Consider the following 16,958-nt stretch of genomic DNA (forward strand, 5'->3'; position numbering starts at 1 on the left):
TTTAACTCGCATATCAAACAGAAGACTTTGTTTCCTGTTAACTCCCCTGAACAATTTCTAACTTACCACAGTTCACAGGGAATCATCCATGGAGCAGACTTAGGGCTACACAGAATTGTTTTTACCTAAAGGAAAAATGGAAAGTTAATATGTGTTTCTTTTAGTCTTTTAACCCTTTTTGCTTTGTTTCTCTGATGTCATGAAATAGGCAGGGAGAAGGAGGGACATTTCTCAGCAGTGCTTCCTCACTTGTTTTTTCAGCTACTGAAAAACAATCATTTTCTTTTTCTATGATACTGCTTTGCACTTTGCAGTAATGAAATGTGTGAATCACAGCAGATGAAGGAGATGCTGATTGAAGCATAAATTCTGCTTGCTGCAACAGTTTTTTTCTCTTGCAGACTGGTTTTTATCTTTGACATCGTGAAATTCTGACTCATACTGGGTAAAGCTTGGAAGAACAGTGTATATGTGTGGGTGTCAGCATCTGGAGTCAGCACAGAATAAGATACAATTTCAAAAGGCAAAGAAAAGACACTGACTTTTGGACATGAAGGACTAAATCCCATTGAACACTTTCATGAAACCCACACCAACCACATTACAACTGTAGCAACCTGATACTTCAAAAAGACGAAGTATGCATGTGCAATCCGTCTGTGTAAAGACAATAATTCTAGCATGTCACAGATGCATTCATTTAACTGTGAATAAACAGAATGATTACCATGTCAGTATGTTTTGACTGTTCATCAGAGTTTGTACAAATACTATACCTAATTATCCAGAATTTCTGGGCATTAGTCTTTCAGATATCTGAAAATCTCATAGCACTGTCCAAAGATGTATTACTGACCAGTGTGTAATAAATGTTGACAATATTAATTGAATCAGCTTCTTCCTTGGGGTACACAGAGCAAGAGGAAGGAAAGAGAAAAAAAAAAAAAAAAAAAAGATTTCCTTAAATAAGTCCATGTATTTGATTACTTAAAATAAGCACCGCTTAGAATTCATAGACTGTGCATAGACATCTGATCTAATGTTTTGTTTGTTTATTTTTAATTGGACATCTAAAATATATTGGTTGGATTGAACTTCAAAAAAAAAATCAAACTACTGACTTAAAAAATAAAAATAAAATTGAAAAAGTGTGTACATTAGACAGAGATGTCCACACTGCAATGTCTACAGCTAGATAAGGGGAGTCCCACCCAAATTATCCATGTATCTGTTGCTCTTAACCTTAGCCTTCAACCTTTAAAACCTTCAAAACCTTAATGCTTTGCAGATTTTGTATGCTCATGCACTATCTGTTTTCTAAAGCTAGAAATATTAGCGTTTAAATATAAATATACTGCTTAGAAATATTAGTGTTCAAATATAAATATAATTAACAGACATGCTGGGTAATTTCCCAAAGTCAAAACTTGTTACAAATTCAGTCATCAAACTAAGATAACACAAATACATAGGTACTAAATATCAGGTGCATATTTACCTCAAAATTTTCTTAAAAGATTATATTTTCTTAAAACATTATCTTTTTTACATTATCTATTTTCTTAAAAGATGAAAGCAAGTTTTGAAATAGATTTTAATGTTTCTATATTCTGGATTCTGTCATGCCATGTATTGTTTCAAATATCTTCATTACTTTCATCATATAATGATGAATTTTCAGTTCTGATAAGAAAGGTATTTTGTAGACTATAGATTTAAACACATTTTTGTTTTCTTTAATATACACCACAATTCTCAGATGTATATGAATTAATTTTATTCTTTGCTTATAAAATGTCTGGTATTTTCCTACATTGGTATATATACAAAGTGCAATTTATTTATGTATTTATTTATTTATTTTTTTTCTGAAGTAGTCCATTTTCCTGATATTAAAACCAACAAGATAATCAGTCTGGAAGTCTCATGGGAGCACTTTTGAACTGGATATGAGTTTTGTCGTTTTAAAATTAGAGGTCAGATTCTATCCTGAACTACAGAAAAGCACATTTTCATCAGTGAGATCATACTCATGCACTCAGCAACAGGATCTGTAAGAACATTTGATTTTCTAAGGATCATAGTTTAAATTCAGCAATTAATTTCATATTTTGTGACACTTGGTAATGTAAATTCATCACCCTGACTTTGTAATTCCTTCCACTGAGAGTGAAAGTAGAAGTTTGAGGTGGTGATGCAGCTTTTGGTGGTGATGCAGCTAATATATATAAGTATGATTTTATGTAAATGGTCCCTATTTATAACACACCCAGTCGTCTTTGTTCTGATTCAGAGATCTTAGCTAGTGAAGTAGAAACAGAGTATGAGTAAACATCATATTGTCCAGTAAAACATGTAAAGTGAAACAGCTCTACGGAGCAAGTACATTGTTTAGTGGAACTAATGTGCAAGAGATAATACACAGGCAGTGGGGATTACATAAGGAACAGTTAGGAATGAATAGTTTATAGGGGTTTACCATTCCTCGTTTCAGCAATACAAATAAATTAATTGTAATCATAAAGAAATATGAGATTGAGTTTTTTTAATAACATGTATTAAGAAAAACTGTGAAAAGGTGCAACTGGAGAAAAAAAATAATCCATGTTACACCATTCTGCAGCCTGAATTTAACAGGTAAAAGCAGTAAGACCTTCTTGAGAAATGCATATTTTAAAAGAGGCATCAGTTTTAGAATGAAACTTCACCGAAAATGGATGTATTATACCTTTTTTTTTTTTTTTTCATCATTTTTTTTCAATAACATTGCATTAAAAGTGGTGGAGAAAGAAAAGGAAGGGGAAAAAAAAGCTTACACAACTTTGTGAAAGTTAATTATTACAATTAATCTCCCCTGATTTCATGGAGATAAGTTCCATTTCACAGGCCTGATTCCAATGGGAGCTGAAAACTTATGTGTGTGACCTGTAAATGATATCACAAGCAGTAACAGACTTTGACAAATTGTCTAATCACTACAGTGTAGATTGACACATTTTTCTTTGCTGTAATAAAGTGTCTTTTCTTAGAAAGCATATGGATTTATACCTTTCTGAATTTCTATAAAATCTCAAATACATACTAACATCGTTTTAGTCTCAAAAAGCTGAATTTGTTCACAAGACAAATATCCATACTTTTAAAAAATATATCTGCACAGGTCACTGTTTTCAATGACTTAGTCATTTACACTTTCTGGTTTTGCTTAGAACAGCTGTTTTATTTAAAAAGAAATTTAGCCTTCTTTCCATCAAAAAGACACACAATGCTATCAACTTTAAAAGACAGTCTGTTACAAAAGTTTATATAAAGCCAAATAATAGCCCTTCACAGATAGCAACTGGTGTAACAATAGTGAGAACATCTCAGAGAGCACCAGTACCAAATTATGATCATTATAGCTCATTAGATCATATGGTATAATGTATGTAATGATCATGTAGATCATTACATACATTATAATGTATGTAAACTGGAAAAAAGAAAACACATCTTCGCGAATTGCCACTTTCCATAATACAGAATGAACTCTGCAAGGACGTTACACATTTGTCATTTTAATCCTCTGGTCATTTAGCAACAGCTACTGAAGTTACTAATAAACCATTGGAACTGAGAACTGATGAAGAGATCCGAATGAGAATTGTCAGCACAGTCAGGTGAAGACAGACACTTTGGTAGCATTTTTTTTTTCTTTTTTAGGTGAAGCTGTGTCAAATATCTTTATGGATTTATGAATATCTGAGCTTTTTATTCCAAAATTGACCTATTTTATTATTTATTTGTGACAAACTGAAATAGATATGCTATAAAGCATATCTTTCATCTTATCTGATTTTTTTTTTATTTTTGACAACAAAATTCTTTCTTATTTTGGTAATGAAATGTTGATTATCAAAAAAAAAAAAAAAAAAAAAAAAACAAACCACAGAACAAAACAAAACATTTTGATCTGAAATTTTTCTTCTTTCCTACAGCCTCCTATTTATTTGTTTTTTAATCAAATTCTAGTATAGTTATACTTCAAAGTAAATGCTTTATTTTTGCCAAATATAATTCTAATGTTACCGGCTCTCTAAACGCCCTCCTTGGTATTAAACTTTCTTTGTATTGTGTTGTCTCATAAAGTGATAGAACAGATTGTAGCTGCACTTTTCCAATGTTAACCCACACTGAAAATATTTATTCACGTTTATTCATGAAATAAGTAGGATTTCAGTTATAACTCAACGTGACATGTGCTACCCCCTTAATCAGTTTCACATATATGCATCGTTCCATAAACGGTATCTTTTACATGGTAGAATAATAGTAATTTAGGTAAATAATAATAAAGATAATACCAGATTAAAGATAATACCAGATATTACCACAAAACATTTAATCTTTTAGCACTATGTATGCACATACAGAGAGGACAGGAATGTATGAAAAGACTGTGTACATCATATTTAATCTTTTCTTAAAAAAAAAAAAAAAAAAAGTACAGTGATGAAAAAGTGAATATATAGACATAACAAAAATTGGTTTTACATAGTTACATCCTGAATAAAAGTATGTTATAATTAGTCAAAAAAGTCTAATAAAAATTATGATAAGGAATATTTCATGTAGCATTTAGGTGAAACTAAAATATGATTAAATAACAGAAGAAATCCAAGAATTATTAAAAAACCTTAACTTGATTTGGGGTTTTAAATTCATTTCATGGCATGACATTTGCCTTGCTACAATTACAATATGAACTGTATCTGGATTATATTCACTTCATGTGAATTCAGGATAAATCCAAGTTCTAATTTACATTAAAAGAGCTTTACGGAAAGGCTACATAGCTATGTGATACATATTTCTCCACCTACCTTTGGAATCTTTTTGAAATCTAAGAAGAATGAAGAAGTATGGCAAACAGATAAGATGTATCTCAGGCAATTGTTTTCAATTTTAAATTTCAATAGAAATTCAAAAGAACAGTACTAACATGGAGGATAGGCCATCTGAAAAAAAAAAAAAAAAAAAAAAAAAGACTAATTAATCTTGCAAGCATTTTAAGCAACATAATAAACATCTTGCAAAACATATTTAAAATTCAGAAGATTCAATCATTTGGTTTATAACAGTAGTTTAACTTGAAAAAATATTTTTAAGGCTATAGCATTCCATATTTTCTTCTCTTCCATTAAATGGTTTGATTCTGAGTAGAAAATTAATACAATAATTGCATGTGAACTTGATGTGGATATTCATAGCCACTCTTATGTTTAAAAATGAAAAGCTTTCTCTCTCCCTCTCTCTTTTTTTTTTTTTTTTTAACTCCTTAATTCACATATTTTGTTTTTGAATGCATTCATATCATTAGAAGAAGCTGAATAGTTAAACAAATAATTTTTAACAAACCGTCTACTGGGCAAATCCTGTTTTATTTCCATTCCTCTGCCATCAGATCAGTTACTTGTCTAGGCCTACTTAAATCTTAGTTCAGAACAGTATTTAGAAACCTTTCTACGAAAATGAACAGGAAATAAACAGTGAACATTTTCTGACAACATCTACTTGCTCATAAGTAAGTGAATTTTTAGTAAATTTACGAAATCTCAATATTTTACCATAAAACATCAAAGGAAAGTTTTAAAGTATTTGGCACTCAAAATTAATTTTCTGTTCTTAGATGCAGAAAGAGACTAATCCCCTATATCTTACATCTAGTAGTAGTAGTAGTTTTTATCTATTTTTCTTCATTTTAATTTTCTTCTAAATTTAATAATTTCTTCTAATTTTAATAATCTTCATTTTAATTGTCATTTATTTTCTGTAATCTGCTAATACTAAATGTGAAAAGAGAAATTGTATCCCATCTCCTTTTACTACAGTGACAAATTAACATTCCTGACAACATTCCTAAATATTAAGTTGCAGTGATTTCTAACACTGCTGAACTGAGCAATGATTTTATGATTCATTATTAACCACCATTCTGCATACTGTAAATCAGCTTGCATTATGAAAACAAAAAATATTTGTGTTAATAGCAGTCAGAAACGCAAGGATGCATTTCCAGTAGATTGTAGTGTGACCTTTTGCAAATCCTTTGACTCCTTCATGCCACATCCCATCTGTAAAAGAGGGATAATAGCTTCCTTTTAGAACTGTTACATTGCAATTTCATTGAGTTCTTGTTTGTATGTCTTCCGCACTGCTGAAAAATTCAGTTACAAGTTTCCATGAATTAAAGTCTAATGTTCAAATAAATAGCTGTTTTGAGCAACTATTTTAACTCAAACACAAAACTAAGCACAGTGAATAGCACAGTGAATAAATAGCACAGAAAATACACAGTAAAAATAGCACAGTGAATCCAAAGTCAAACATCTTTTTTGATATCAGATGTATTTGTAAAAAAATATGTCCACAAAAATTACAGAAACAAATCAGTTTTCATGAAGAAATTACTTGTTCTTGCTTTTACTTTTTTGTTTGTTTGTTTGTTTGTTTGTTTTAGGATTATAGCAGTTGTTGGGAGGAATTATTTTTATACGGAAGTATAAAAACTGAAAAAAAAGAAAGGAAAAGAAAGAAAAAAGATTAAATGAATTAATATATTTGCATAAATATATTATGTGGATTTTGTTGTTGTTGTTGTTGTTGTTGTTGTTAAGGAAGTAAACTGCAGCAGATTCCACAAAAGCAAATCTCAAAGTTTAATAATATAAGAGGGATCTTGGATAATGGGATCTTGAAGCTTTTTAATGGTTCAGAATTCTGGTGGCTGTAACCTACTGGTGGTACCTGACTAGAGACATGTCTTGGTACAGCACAGATGGACATGAGAGAGATGAGAAAATAATAAATCTGGGTAAAACAGAAGAAGAAATCTTCTGAGTTCTCTCATTAAATGTCTTGTCAGTGAAAGTGATTACATAATTTCTTTAATTTTATTTTTGTCATTTTTTTAATTTATTATCATAATATATTCTAGTATTTCAGTCCTCTGATGGTTAGAAACCACATGATTTTCAATCTAAATCCAATTAAGTCCATGCTATACTAATCTTTTTTTCACTTAAATTTGTCCTTCATTTTGGGCTCACATTTCTTTTCTCACTATTACTTGATATATTGACTTCTGTGATGCTTTCTGAGTATTACATTCTTTCAGTCATACATTCTCAGTTTATGGTTTCCCAGGCTTTCTCCTCAATAAGTTATGTTTTTAGTTTCACTGTAATATCCTTTTTAGATATATTGTGTCATATACTTCATTATAATAATCTTTGATCAAACTCATACAAATTATTACAGTTAAAAAAACAAATCCTAGTTTTTTTAAAATATAATTAAAATTAGCTGAAAATGTCTTGCCTGATGCACTTTAGACTTGCATTTTCCTATTTAATTTCTACATTGTTTATATATACTGACAATGTAACTAACAAATATACTCATCTGATCATCATCCTTATTGAAAAAAAAAAAAAGCTTAGTTCTTGCACTTTATATTATTATTATTATTAATAATAATACTTATTATTAAATATTTATTATTTATTTATTTATTTATTTATTTTCTTCCTTACATTACATTACATTACATTCCTTACATTCCTTACATTCATTTCTTCCTGTGATAATTCTTCTGTGGTAGCTAGTAAAGCTACATGTATAATATATATATGCAAAGCAAGTTCTGTATTCTAAGCAGAAAAATACTTTAACAAATTGCACATTTTCCAAATATTCCCAAGTATTCACAGATATGATATAAGCAAACATAATTTATGAACATTCATAGAATCATAGAGTCATTAAGGTTGGAAAAGACTCTCAAGATCAACTGGTCCAACCATCACTCTACTACCATCAGCCACTAAACCATGTCCCTAAATGCCAGGTCCAACTTTTCTTTAAACACCCTCAGGGACAGTGACTCTACCACCTCCCTGGGCAACCCTGACAGACTACTCTTTCTGAGAAGAAATTTCTCCTAATTTCCAACCTAAATTGTGGCACCACAAGGACACCAGGGTTCTTTTAGGATCAGTAACTGCTACTTCTTTATTGATGACATAACATCAGCTCTCTCTTACTGAGGGCCTAACTTCATCTCTCTTATCGAGGGCTTCTTTTCTAACTTCATTCTCTTGTTGCATCCCCATGTTGAGGACAGGCTCCCTTCACCCCCACAGCAATACTTTTCCATTAACTATTGGTCAACAAATATTGGTCAACAACTTTGTCCAGCAACCACAAATACCTTTCCATGCCTCACTGGCTGGAGAACAAGGCAAGGTGTCTCCTGAATCACCCTTCTTTGTTCTCTCTAAACTCTTTACATTCCTGATGGTCTCATCACTAAGAGTCCGATGTTACCACCAACCACGGCCACACTCCCACATCTCCCCTTTCTTTATTAATACCAACCATCTTCTTGACACAAATTATTACTCCATATATCACACAAAATAACAAAGACCTTAGAAGGTCATAAGAAAGAACTTGACCTGTAATGAGGCTGCTACATCCTGAACATGTTCAACATATTATGTTGAACACAAGACCCAAAATTGTGAGTTGACATCCGGATACAGAATATCAGAAACTAATTGGAACAACCCCTGGTGAGATGTTCTGCTGTTGTTCCTAGGCCATAGGTCCAACACTCCTCTGTTAGGGATAGAGAACACTTATTTAAAAAAAAAAAAAAAAAAAAAAAAAGTATTAAAATGGTATGTTATGTATTATTTGACAACAACAACAACAACAAAGCGTTTTTAATTTCAAGAAAAAAAAATACATATCTTCACCTATGATCTACTGTAATTTAGGAACTACAAGAAAACAACAAAAACAGCACAATGAAGTAAATCTTTCTACAACTACCCACTATAATACATAATTGTATGTGAATCACCAAAAGCTATTTTGTGGAAACAAATGACAACAGATGATTTTTTCATTTTTTAACAAGGGTACTTCAAAAATAATATGAAGGATCTTTCACTGGACACAAAATGATGTTATTTTATGGGTAAGTTACATGAATCAAATTTGTTGTATTTGAAGTATAGTAAAGTGACAAAATTGTAGTGTATACTGCCAAATAGCTACTGTGTTGATATATAAATGTTTTTGTCTGTCTGTTTGTTTGTTTCAAACAGTGCAGAGGAAGAAGTTGAACTGGGTTCACAAAATTAGAAAAGGGCATTTGTACTTCATACAACTGTTTATGGTATTTGTCTTTGCTGCTTCTAAATGGAGGCAGTATGAATAACTCAAATGAGGTGTGTTTCTCAATCCATTTCCATGACAATGTCATTTCTTTCATTATGGAACATTTCTGATTGCTATGCATTGTTATTATTAGATTAAATGCAGTCTATTGAATTTTATTTACAGGGTTTCTAACTATATTGGTGTAGTGGGTTTACGTGGCAAGGTTTTGGTAGCAGGGAGCCATAGGGGTGGTTTCTGTGAGAAAGATCTAGAAGCTGCCCCATGTTTGGGAAGGGCCCCATTGTCTTCCAGATCCGAGCCAATAAGCGATGTTGTTTTGCGCCTCTGTGAGAGCATATTTAAGACAGGGAAAAAACGCTGCGCCACACAGCAGCCGGGAGAGTCAAGGGAGTGAGGCACAGCACCAAGGTCAGTGTAGAAGGAGGGGGGAGAGGTGCTCCAGGCGCCGGAGCAGAAGTCCCCTGCGGCCTGTGGTGAGGACCATGGTGAAGCAGGATGTCCCCCTGCAGCCCATGGAGTACCACGGTGGAGCAGGGTTCCATGCTGCAGCCCGTGGAGGAGACCACGGTGGAGCAGGTGGCCCTGCACCAATGGAGGCTGCCGCCTGTGGAAGACCCCTGCCGGAGCAGATTCCGGGCCGGACCTGTAGCCCGTGGAGAGGAGCCCACGCAGGAGCAGGTGACCTGGCAGGAGCTGCTGCCTGTGGGGGACCCAGGTAGGAGCAGTTTTCTCCTGAGGGATGGACCCTGTGGTACAGACCCATATCTGGAGCTTTTCTGGAAGAGTGCTGACTGTGGGAAGCCCACACCGGATCAGTTCATCAGGGACTGCATCCCGTGGGAGGGACCCCACAGCACAGGGGACGAGAGTGACCGAGAAGGAGCGGCAGAGAAGAAGTGCTGTAGACTGACCATAACCCCCATTCCCCGTTCCCCTGCGCCGCTCGGAGGGAGGAGGTGGAAGAGGGTGGATGGGGGGGGAAGGTGCTTTTGTTTTTTTTTTTCCTTTGTTTTCTCACTTCTCTCGCTTGTTAGTTGTAGGCAATAAATCTTACTATCTCCTTATGCCGAGTCTGTTTTGCCCGTTACAATAATTATTGCGTGATTTTCTCGTCCTTATCTCAATCCTTGAGCCCTTTTCACATATTTTCTCCCCCTTCCTCTTTGAGGAGGGGGAGTGAGAGAGCGGCTGTGGTGGAGCTCGGCTGCCCACTCGAGCGGAACCACGACAATTGGAAAGTGAAATACAGAAGAGTTTATCTTGAGACATAATCAAAATGTGTGCTGACACCCTTCTGTTCCCACTGAGTTTAGATAGAGTTAAAATGACTTGACACTTCACAGAATGCATCCTTTTAAGTTACTCCTTGGAATACTAAGTATTATAGCCTATACAGTTAAGTACCTCACTATCCCAACAACATTGAAATTCTTTGGAGACTCTTTTGGGCCTTCAAATGGAGGGACGATCATCTCCTTCTTGACTTCCAAAATGTATTTTCAACAGAACAATGACCAATTAAAATTTGTCTGCTCTAAAATAACATAACATGTTTGCTCTATAATAACATAACATAATGCTCAGCTCAAGAAAGAGGGAAGACTTAATGTGCAATAGGTATCAAAGTTCCTTAGATTTCTGTGAGAAGTCCATGTATTCAAGAAGCAATATCAGGAATTGTATTTTTGCTGCTTACTTCTTCTTTCACTACCCATAGCTTGGGTCTTTACGCTAGGAATGTGGCTGTAATAGCTTTTATGTATAATAAATTACATGATTATTTGACAAATCTCATAAAATAATAAATTCTTCTGATTAACCTCCATTAAATGATTGCTGAACAAATGATTCTTGCCTTTATTATATTTCTAAGAGAATCTGCAAAAAGAACAGTAAACAAACACCTCAGGAGAATACTTTTTGCCTTCCACGTAGATTTTGATAAATATTGCATTAGAATATTCTATAAGACCTAAAATGAGTATCTTTGCCATGGAACCCTAATGGTCTTAGCTCATGCTATTTTAGACCTCCCTACTGTGCTGAACAAGTCAGGCTGAAATAATAATCTTCTCCGTTAAAAGAACTGGTGCTATGGACTGGTGCTAAGTAAGTCCCAGTTCAAGCTGTGATGATGCAGATGAAAATGCAGAAGGGGCTTGTGGCAACTAGAAGTCTCAAAAAAAAAAAAAATCTTTGTGAACATATTTTGTGTGAATCTCTTGACTAGACTTTATTGATTTATAACTTGATTTGTCTCTTTCATATAATAGGAATCTACCCCTTGTTGGAATGTATACTAACATTTCTTCAATGTCAAGTTGTACATATGTTGCTTAATAACAAAAACAACAAATAACATAACACATCATAGTATAACATAACCATCATAACAATCATGCAATCATGTTAGTTATCAGTTGCACTTTTATTGATCTGCCATTGAAAATCTAGTAAATTGTGGAACAGATTGTAGCACTGTATACAAAATACATTTTGTTGTAAAACGTTGCTACATTCAATTTGAAATGTATCCCAGAGGCAAGAGATATTTAATGAAAGTATTTGGCCTTTAAAGCCATTGACTTATTTTCTGAACCAAGCAACACAATGGCCAGAGTCTTAGTATTTCATATGCCAGATAATGTTAGTCAGTAAAGTGTTCAGTTACCAGTTCAAGTATATACTTAGATACAGTCATGTTTTCACACTTAATTTCAGGGAGGAAAAAAAAAAATATATATATATATATATTTTGACACTTGAATTTACCAGTATCTATCAAATGAATTCAGCTGGTCAGAACTTCACAAATCGTTTCCATTCTACAGAAAGATTTCAGGACATGGAAAAATGTCTTTCCACTCTCTTCCTATGAAACTTCTAAGCTCCTCTTCTTCTAAATTCTCTTCTATTCAGCTAGTTTGTCTTGACACGTGGCAGGAATGGTGTCTCTACAGTAGCGGTTTTGAGTAAAAAGTAATTTCTTGTTACCCTGCTCTAAGAGGGTCCAGCAAACTGTAACTGTTGTGAGGAAAATATATATAGATATATATCTTATAGGACTGCCAGCTGCAATTATGTCCCAAATGACCTCTAGCAAGACTTTTCACAAAGACTGATTGCCATTTCCTCCTTGGGCCCCTCTCACACTGGAACTCTACTATCATGAGTGTGACCAGCTAGCAGTGAGGGTTCTCAGGGCTAAGACAATCTTTTCCAGTGGAGGGCTACAGTCATTATGAGATTTATAATATAATTTTTTTTTTCCTAGTGTTTAACAAGGATTAAAACTGGAATAGTTTAGGAATTCAAACAACTGTGGTCAAAAAGAACCGTGGCTTCCAAGTACTGACTCTGAGATCTCTTGTAAAATCTTCACTCGCTGTATACCCTGACTGTATAATAGATTTTAAGAACTTAAAGATACAGTTCCTAAAAAGATGTACAATTTTTTTCCACTGTATATAGATGAAGGGTAGCTGATTTTGATAATGAGCCTAAACTGTTTAGAAGTGCTAAGCCCTCACGGTTTCAAATGAGAACAGTAGAGTTTGTGGCTCCTGTGCACTTCTAACATCCAAACTTTTTGCTTTCTTAGGGTAAGTATCCAGAAAACAAAACATCTCATCCTTGCCAAACTTTTTACCTCCAAGGTTTCATATGTCAGTGTAAAGAGATTTACACAAACCAAGAAGTTTCTTGGAGTTTTCTGTTTTTAAAACTGTGTGGAGGTCTTCACTGAGTGACAAGGGAAATCTGTTAATGAGGAGGAAATGAAAATGAACAAACTGAGGAAGTGAAATATTTATGTTTTCCTTCCCTATTAGGACTGGCAATAAGAGACAATCAATAAATGAATACTTATAACTTCCTTCCACAATCAGCAGGCAACATAAAAAGGGAGGAGACATTGAGACTAATAATAGCAATTGGATGCATAATAGCTGTATCATTCCAGATTAAACCACAGAAGCAAGTATTTGCCTTCTACTTAAGAAAGACAAAACTTGTTCCAAGGTAGGTCTATACGATGAGATTATTTAATGAAGATAAAGACAGGCCAGAAATTTCCTTTAGTGTTTTCCTATAGGCTTTGTACCAAGTGTAGCTGTATGTAGAACAGACTTCTATACCTGAGATAATTGTCCTTAACATCTTTCAAGTTAATAAATATATATATATATAAACTGTCTGAACAAAATTAATTTTATGCCAAAATAACAACCTGAAATGGATAAGATGTACCTAAAAGCTTATGTCTGTTGAAGACCAACAACATGTGACCAGCTCAGGTAGAAATGTCTATAGTGTGAATGTTTAAAAACAGATGATAAAAATTCCTTTTCTAGGGGTTGATAGTGATAGCTAGGTTTAAAAATGAATGAGAAATCTACCACATTCCTACTGTACATATCATATAAATCATAGATATTGATCATTTTAAAAATCTGTGCAGACTTCCCTACAAACCATGCTATCACACTATAAGTGACACAAAAGCAGATGTTTTGCTAATAAGAAATTACAGATTTGAAGGTGCTTGTGCAACTCTATTTCAGATGTTTTGTGTACAAATGAATACATCGTTTATAATTACTTTTTTCTATAGACTTTCTGTTCCATATAGAATATAGAACAGATTGCACAGAGTATTATGGTTGTTTACTGCAGATGAAAATACAGAAAATTAACCTCAATCCCAGTGCTTCCTATCTTTTTACCAAACATCATGTCATAAAGAATGGAAAAACAAAACAAACAAAACCAACAACAAAACAAACAAACAAACAAACAAAAACAGTGATTTCCTGAAATGTTTATGAAATGGTTGTGATTGAAAATGAGGAAATGTATTTTTCCTTATGTAAAAAATATTCAGTGTGAGGCACTTGCAAAATTTTCTTTCAAGTGTTTTAACACTGGAATAACAGACTGTGCTTAACTAAACTGATCTCTTCATCTAACAAGGCAAATTGAATGACACTCAAAAAATAGAGAATAGGTACCAAGAGGGAACAGTATGGGACAAGTAGTAACACCCAGTCACTATGCTCAAACTGCAGTTCTCACTGTGGCTGCGACATCTCTCCAAATAGTTATCTTAATAAACTCCCTTCTCTATGAACAGCAGATAACGTAAATAATAATAACTTCTGTTATTTATTAACAAGTACAGCAGATCTTATGAAGCATTACTTTAATATCAAGTATTAGGGCTTCTCACAGAGTAGTCCAGTGAAAAACAACCAAATATACTTTATATAGAAATCTCTCAGTTCACTTGTAAGATCAGTGTAATTAGCTTTTATTGCTGAAAAATGGATCCTAGGTGCTCTGTCAGCTTATGCCTCGTACATTTTAATGATATTCATTTGAGCAGAAAGAACTGAAAGAGCTATTATGATGGCATATTTTTTCTCTAATCTTCAAGGATGGGTTATGTTTAAAACAGGTGGTGTGATAAAATCCTAATCACCACCATGGTTGTGACCAGCAAGTGAAGACTATGCACCTCCAGACAGAAGAAGTGTTCTGTGAATTAGTACAGTGTTATAGGTATAATAAACTTCACAAAAGGAAATTGCCAGAGAGGGAGAAGACCCAAACAGGAGAGAATTTAAATCCACAAAGAACCCAAACAGGAGAGAATTTAAATCCACAAAGAACCACAATACATAAAATATAAGCCAGTCTTTGTGCCAAAACTGTTCTGCCCTGTTGTTTCTGAAAGTATATAAAACTATCTTGCAGTATGTGTGGAGTCTTGGTGAGTCAGCAAATGGAAAAATGCTTGAGAGGAACAAGAAAAAGAACACAAAACAAACAACAACAACAAAACATTGCCCACAAACTCAAATGAGGGAATGAAAAAAACAGATTGCCCTAAAATAATCTGAGACATGTCTTCTATGAGAAATAGCTTATTAAATTTTCCTAAATAAATAAATAAATACCTCTCAATAGGGCTGTGGAAGGAAAGCAGATCTTAAAATAAATAATGCAGCCAGAAGGTCATGGCCCCAGGCATTATTCCTCTGTTTTGTTCCTACACAGTTGTAAGTTAATATTAATTCTTCATGACTTATTACAGTCTTCTTTTTCTCTAAAACAATATTGATTGACTTGCTTGTACTTCAGACTGCATTCTTCTGTACAATGTTCTGTATGGTTTTACAAATGTGTCTTCATGACAGCCTTAGGCTGGGGTGACATATAAGGATCAAATTTGAGACCACTTGTGTTAAAACCTTGAACTAAAAATCCATGACTTTGCAGCCGAGGACTCTAACAACCTATTCTCTGTGGATCAGTAGAGAGGGGGACCTGTAATACATATTCTCTACTATGTTGTTGTCGTTGTTGTTTTTAATAATTCTTTCTAGTATTCTCACGTATTATGTAGCTGTACTCACAGTTCTTCTACTGTGGAAAATGATCAGTTCTGTACAAAGTTTCTATGTTTCTGTTGTTTCTATGGCTGGAGACATTCACGGGGGAAGTTTTATAATATGAAGAATCAAAGGTTTTCATAGAATCACAGAATACCCCGACTTGGAAGGGACTTACAAGGATCATAAGGAACATCAAGTCCAGCACTACCTGAAAATTAAACCATATGTGTGAGAGTATTGTATAAATGCTTCTTGAATTCCATCAGGCTTAGTATTACGACCACTTCCCTGGGTAGCCAAACCACTGTTTCAGGGAAGAACCTTTCCCTAATATCCAATCTGAAATTCCCTTGATTCAGTTTCCTACCATTCCGTTATGCAAGGAATAAAAGAAAAGACTATCTTACAACACTTAAAAATTTCCCATTCAGAACACTGTGAAGTGCACACATGTCAAAGATTATGATTACATGTTATCAAGACAGATAGGAAATGAGATAGATAGATGGAGGGATAAATAAACAGATAGTATGCAAATATAAAATAGTAGAATTAAGCCTGTATTTCTAAGCCACTGTCAGTTTAACAATGAATACAAGTATGCATACATATTCACGCACATATTCAGAAACCTTTCATCAGATCTGACAAGAGGCAACAAAATCCAAACTAAATGCTAGTTACAGTTGCTCTAAGAATAATGCAATTATGGTAATCAGTCGACCACTTGAGAGAAAACGATAGCTAGCACCTGTGGAATAGAGAGAGGTGATAGCAGAAGGAGGTTACAAGCAGTTAACCTCTGTGCAACAAAGATAGTAGGGTGTTCTCAACACTACTGTAATGGGAAAGGTCAGCCAAGTTTTGTCAGGGATGATGAATATAAAATCCTCTTATTTTCCTGCTGTATCCGTGGTCTCCTAGAGAACAGTGTTATTCCTTACAACCCTTGTTGCTGTCATATCCTTAGGCTATCGTAGTTGTAACTACTTTTATCTATGTCTTTATCAATGCATCATATAATTAAAGTTCTTGTTCTGTATAGAAAATGATCAACAATGTTTAAGAGCTGTACTCTCAGCAGCATAGAAAAGGTAGCAGAAAAAGGTATTGGCCATAGAAGCCAAGCTGAAGTCAAAGAGGCAAAAAAACATCCTTGTCCCTGCCAGCTCTCACTGCTACTACTCCTGTCAAAGAGAAAGCTGAAGAGGCAGGGGCATATAGATACATGAAGTCTGCAGCTGTTCCACACATCCACCACTATCCACTTTTCTTTCTCTCAGTTCTTAGGCTCACTGCTCCAGCAGCCTTTTTGAGGATGCTAACACAACT

This window comes from Aythya fuligula, chromosome 1 (assembly GCF_009819795.1).
Source record: "Aythya fuligula isolate bAytFul2 chromosome 1, bAytFul2.pri, whole genome shotgun sequence".
Lineage (NCBI taxonomy): Eukaryota > Metazoa > Chordata > Aves > Anseriformes > Anatidae > Aythya > Aythya fuligula.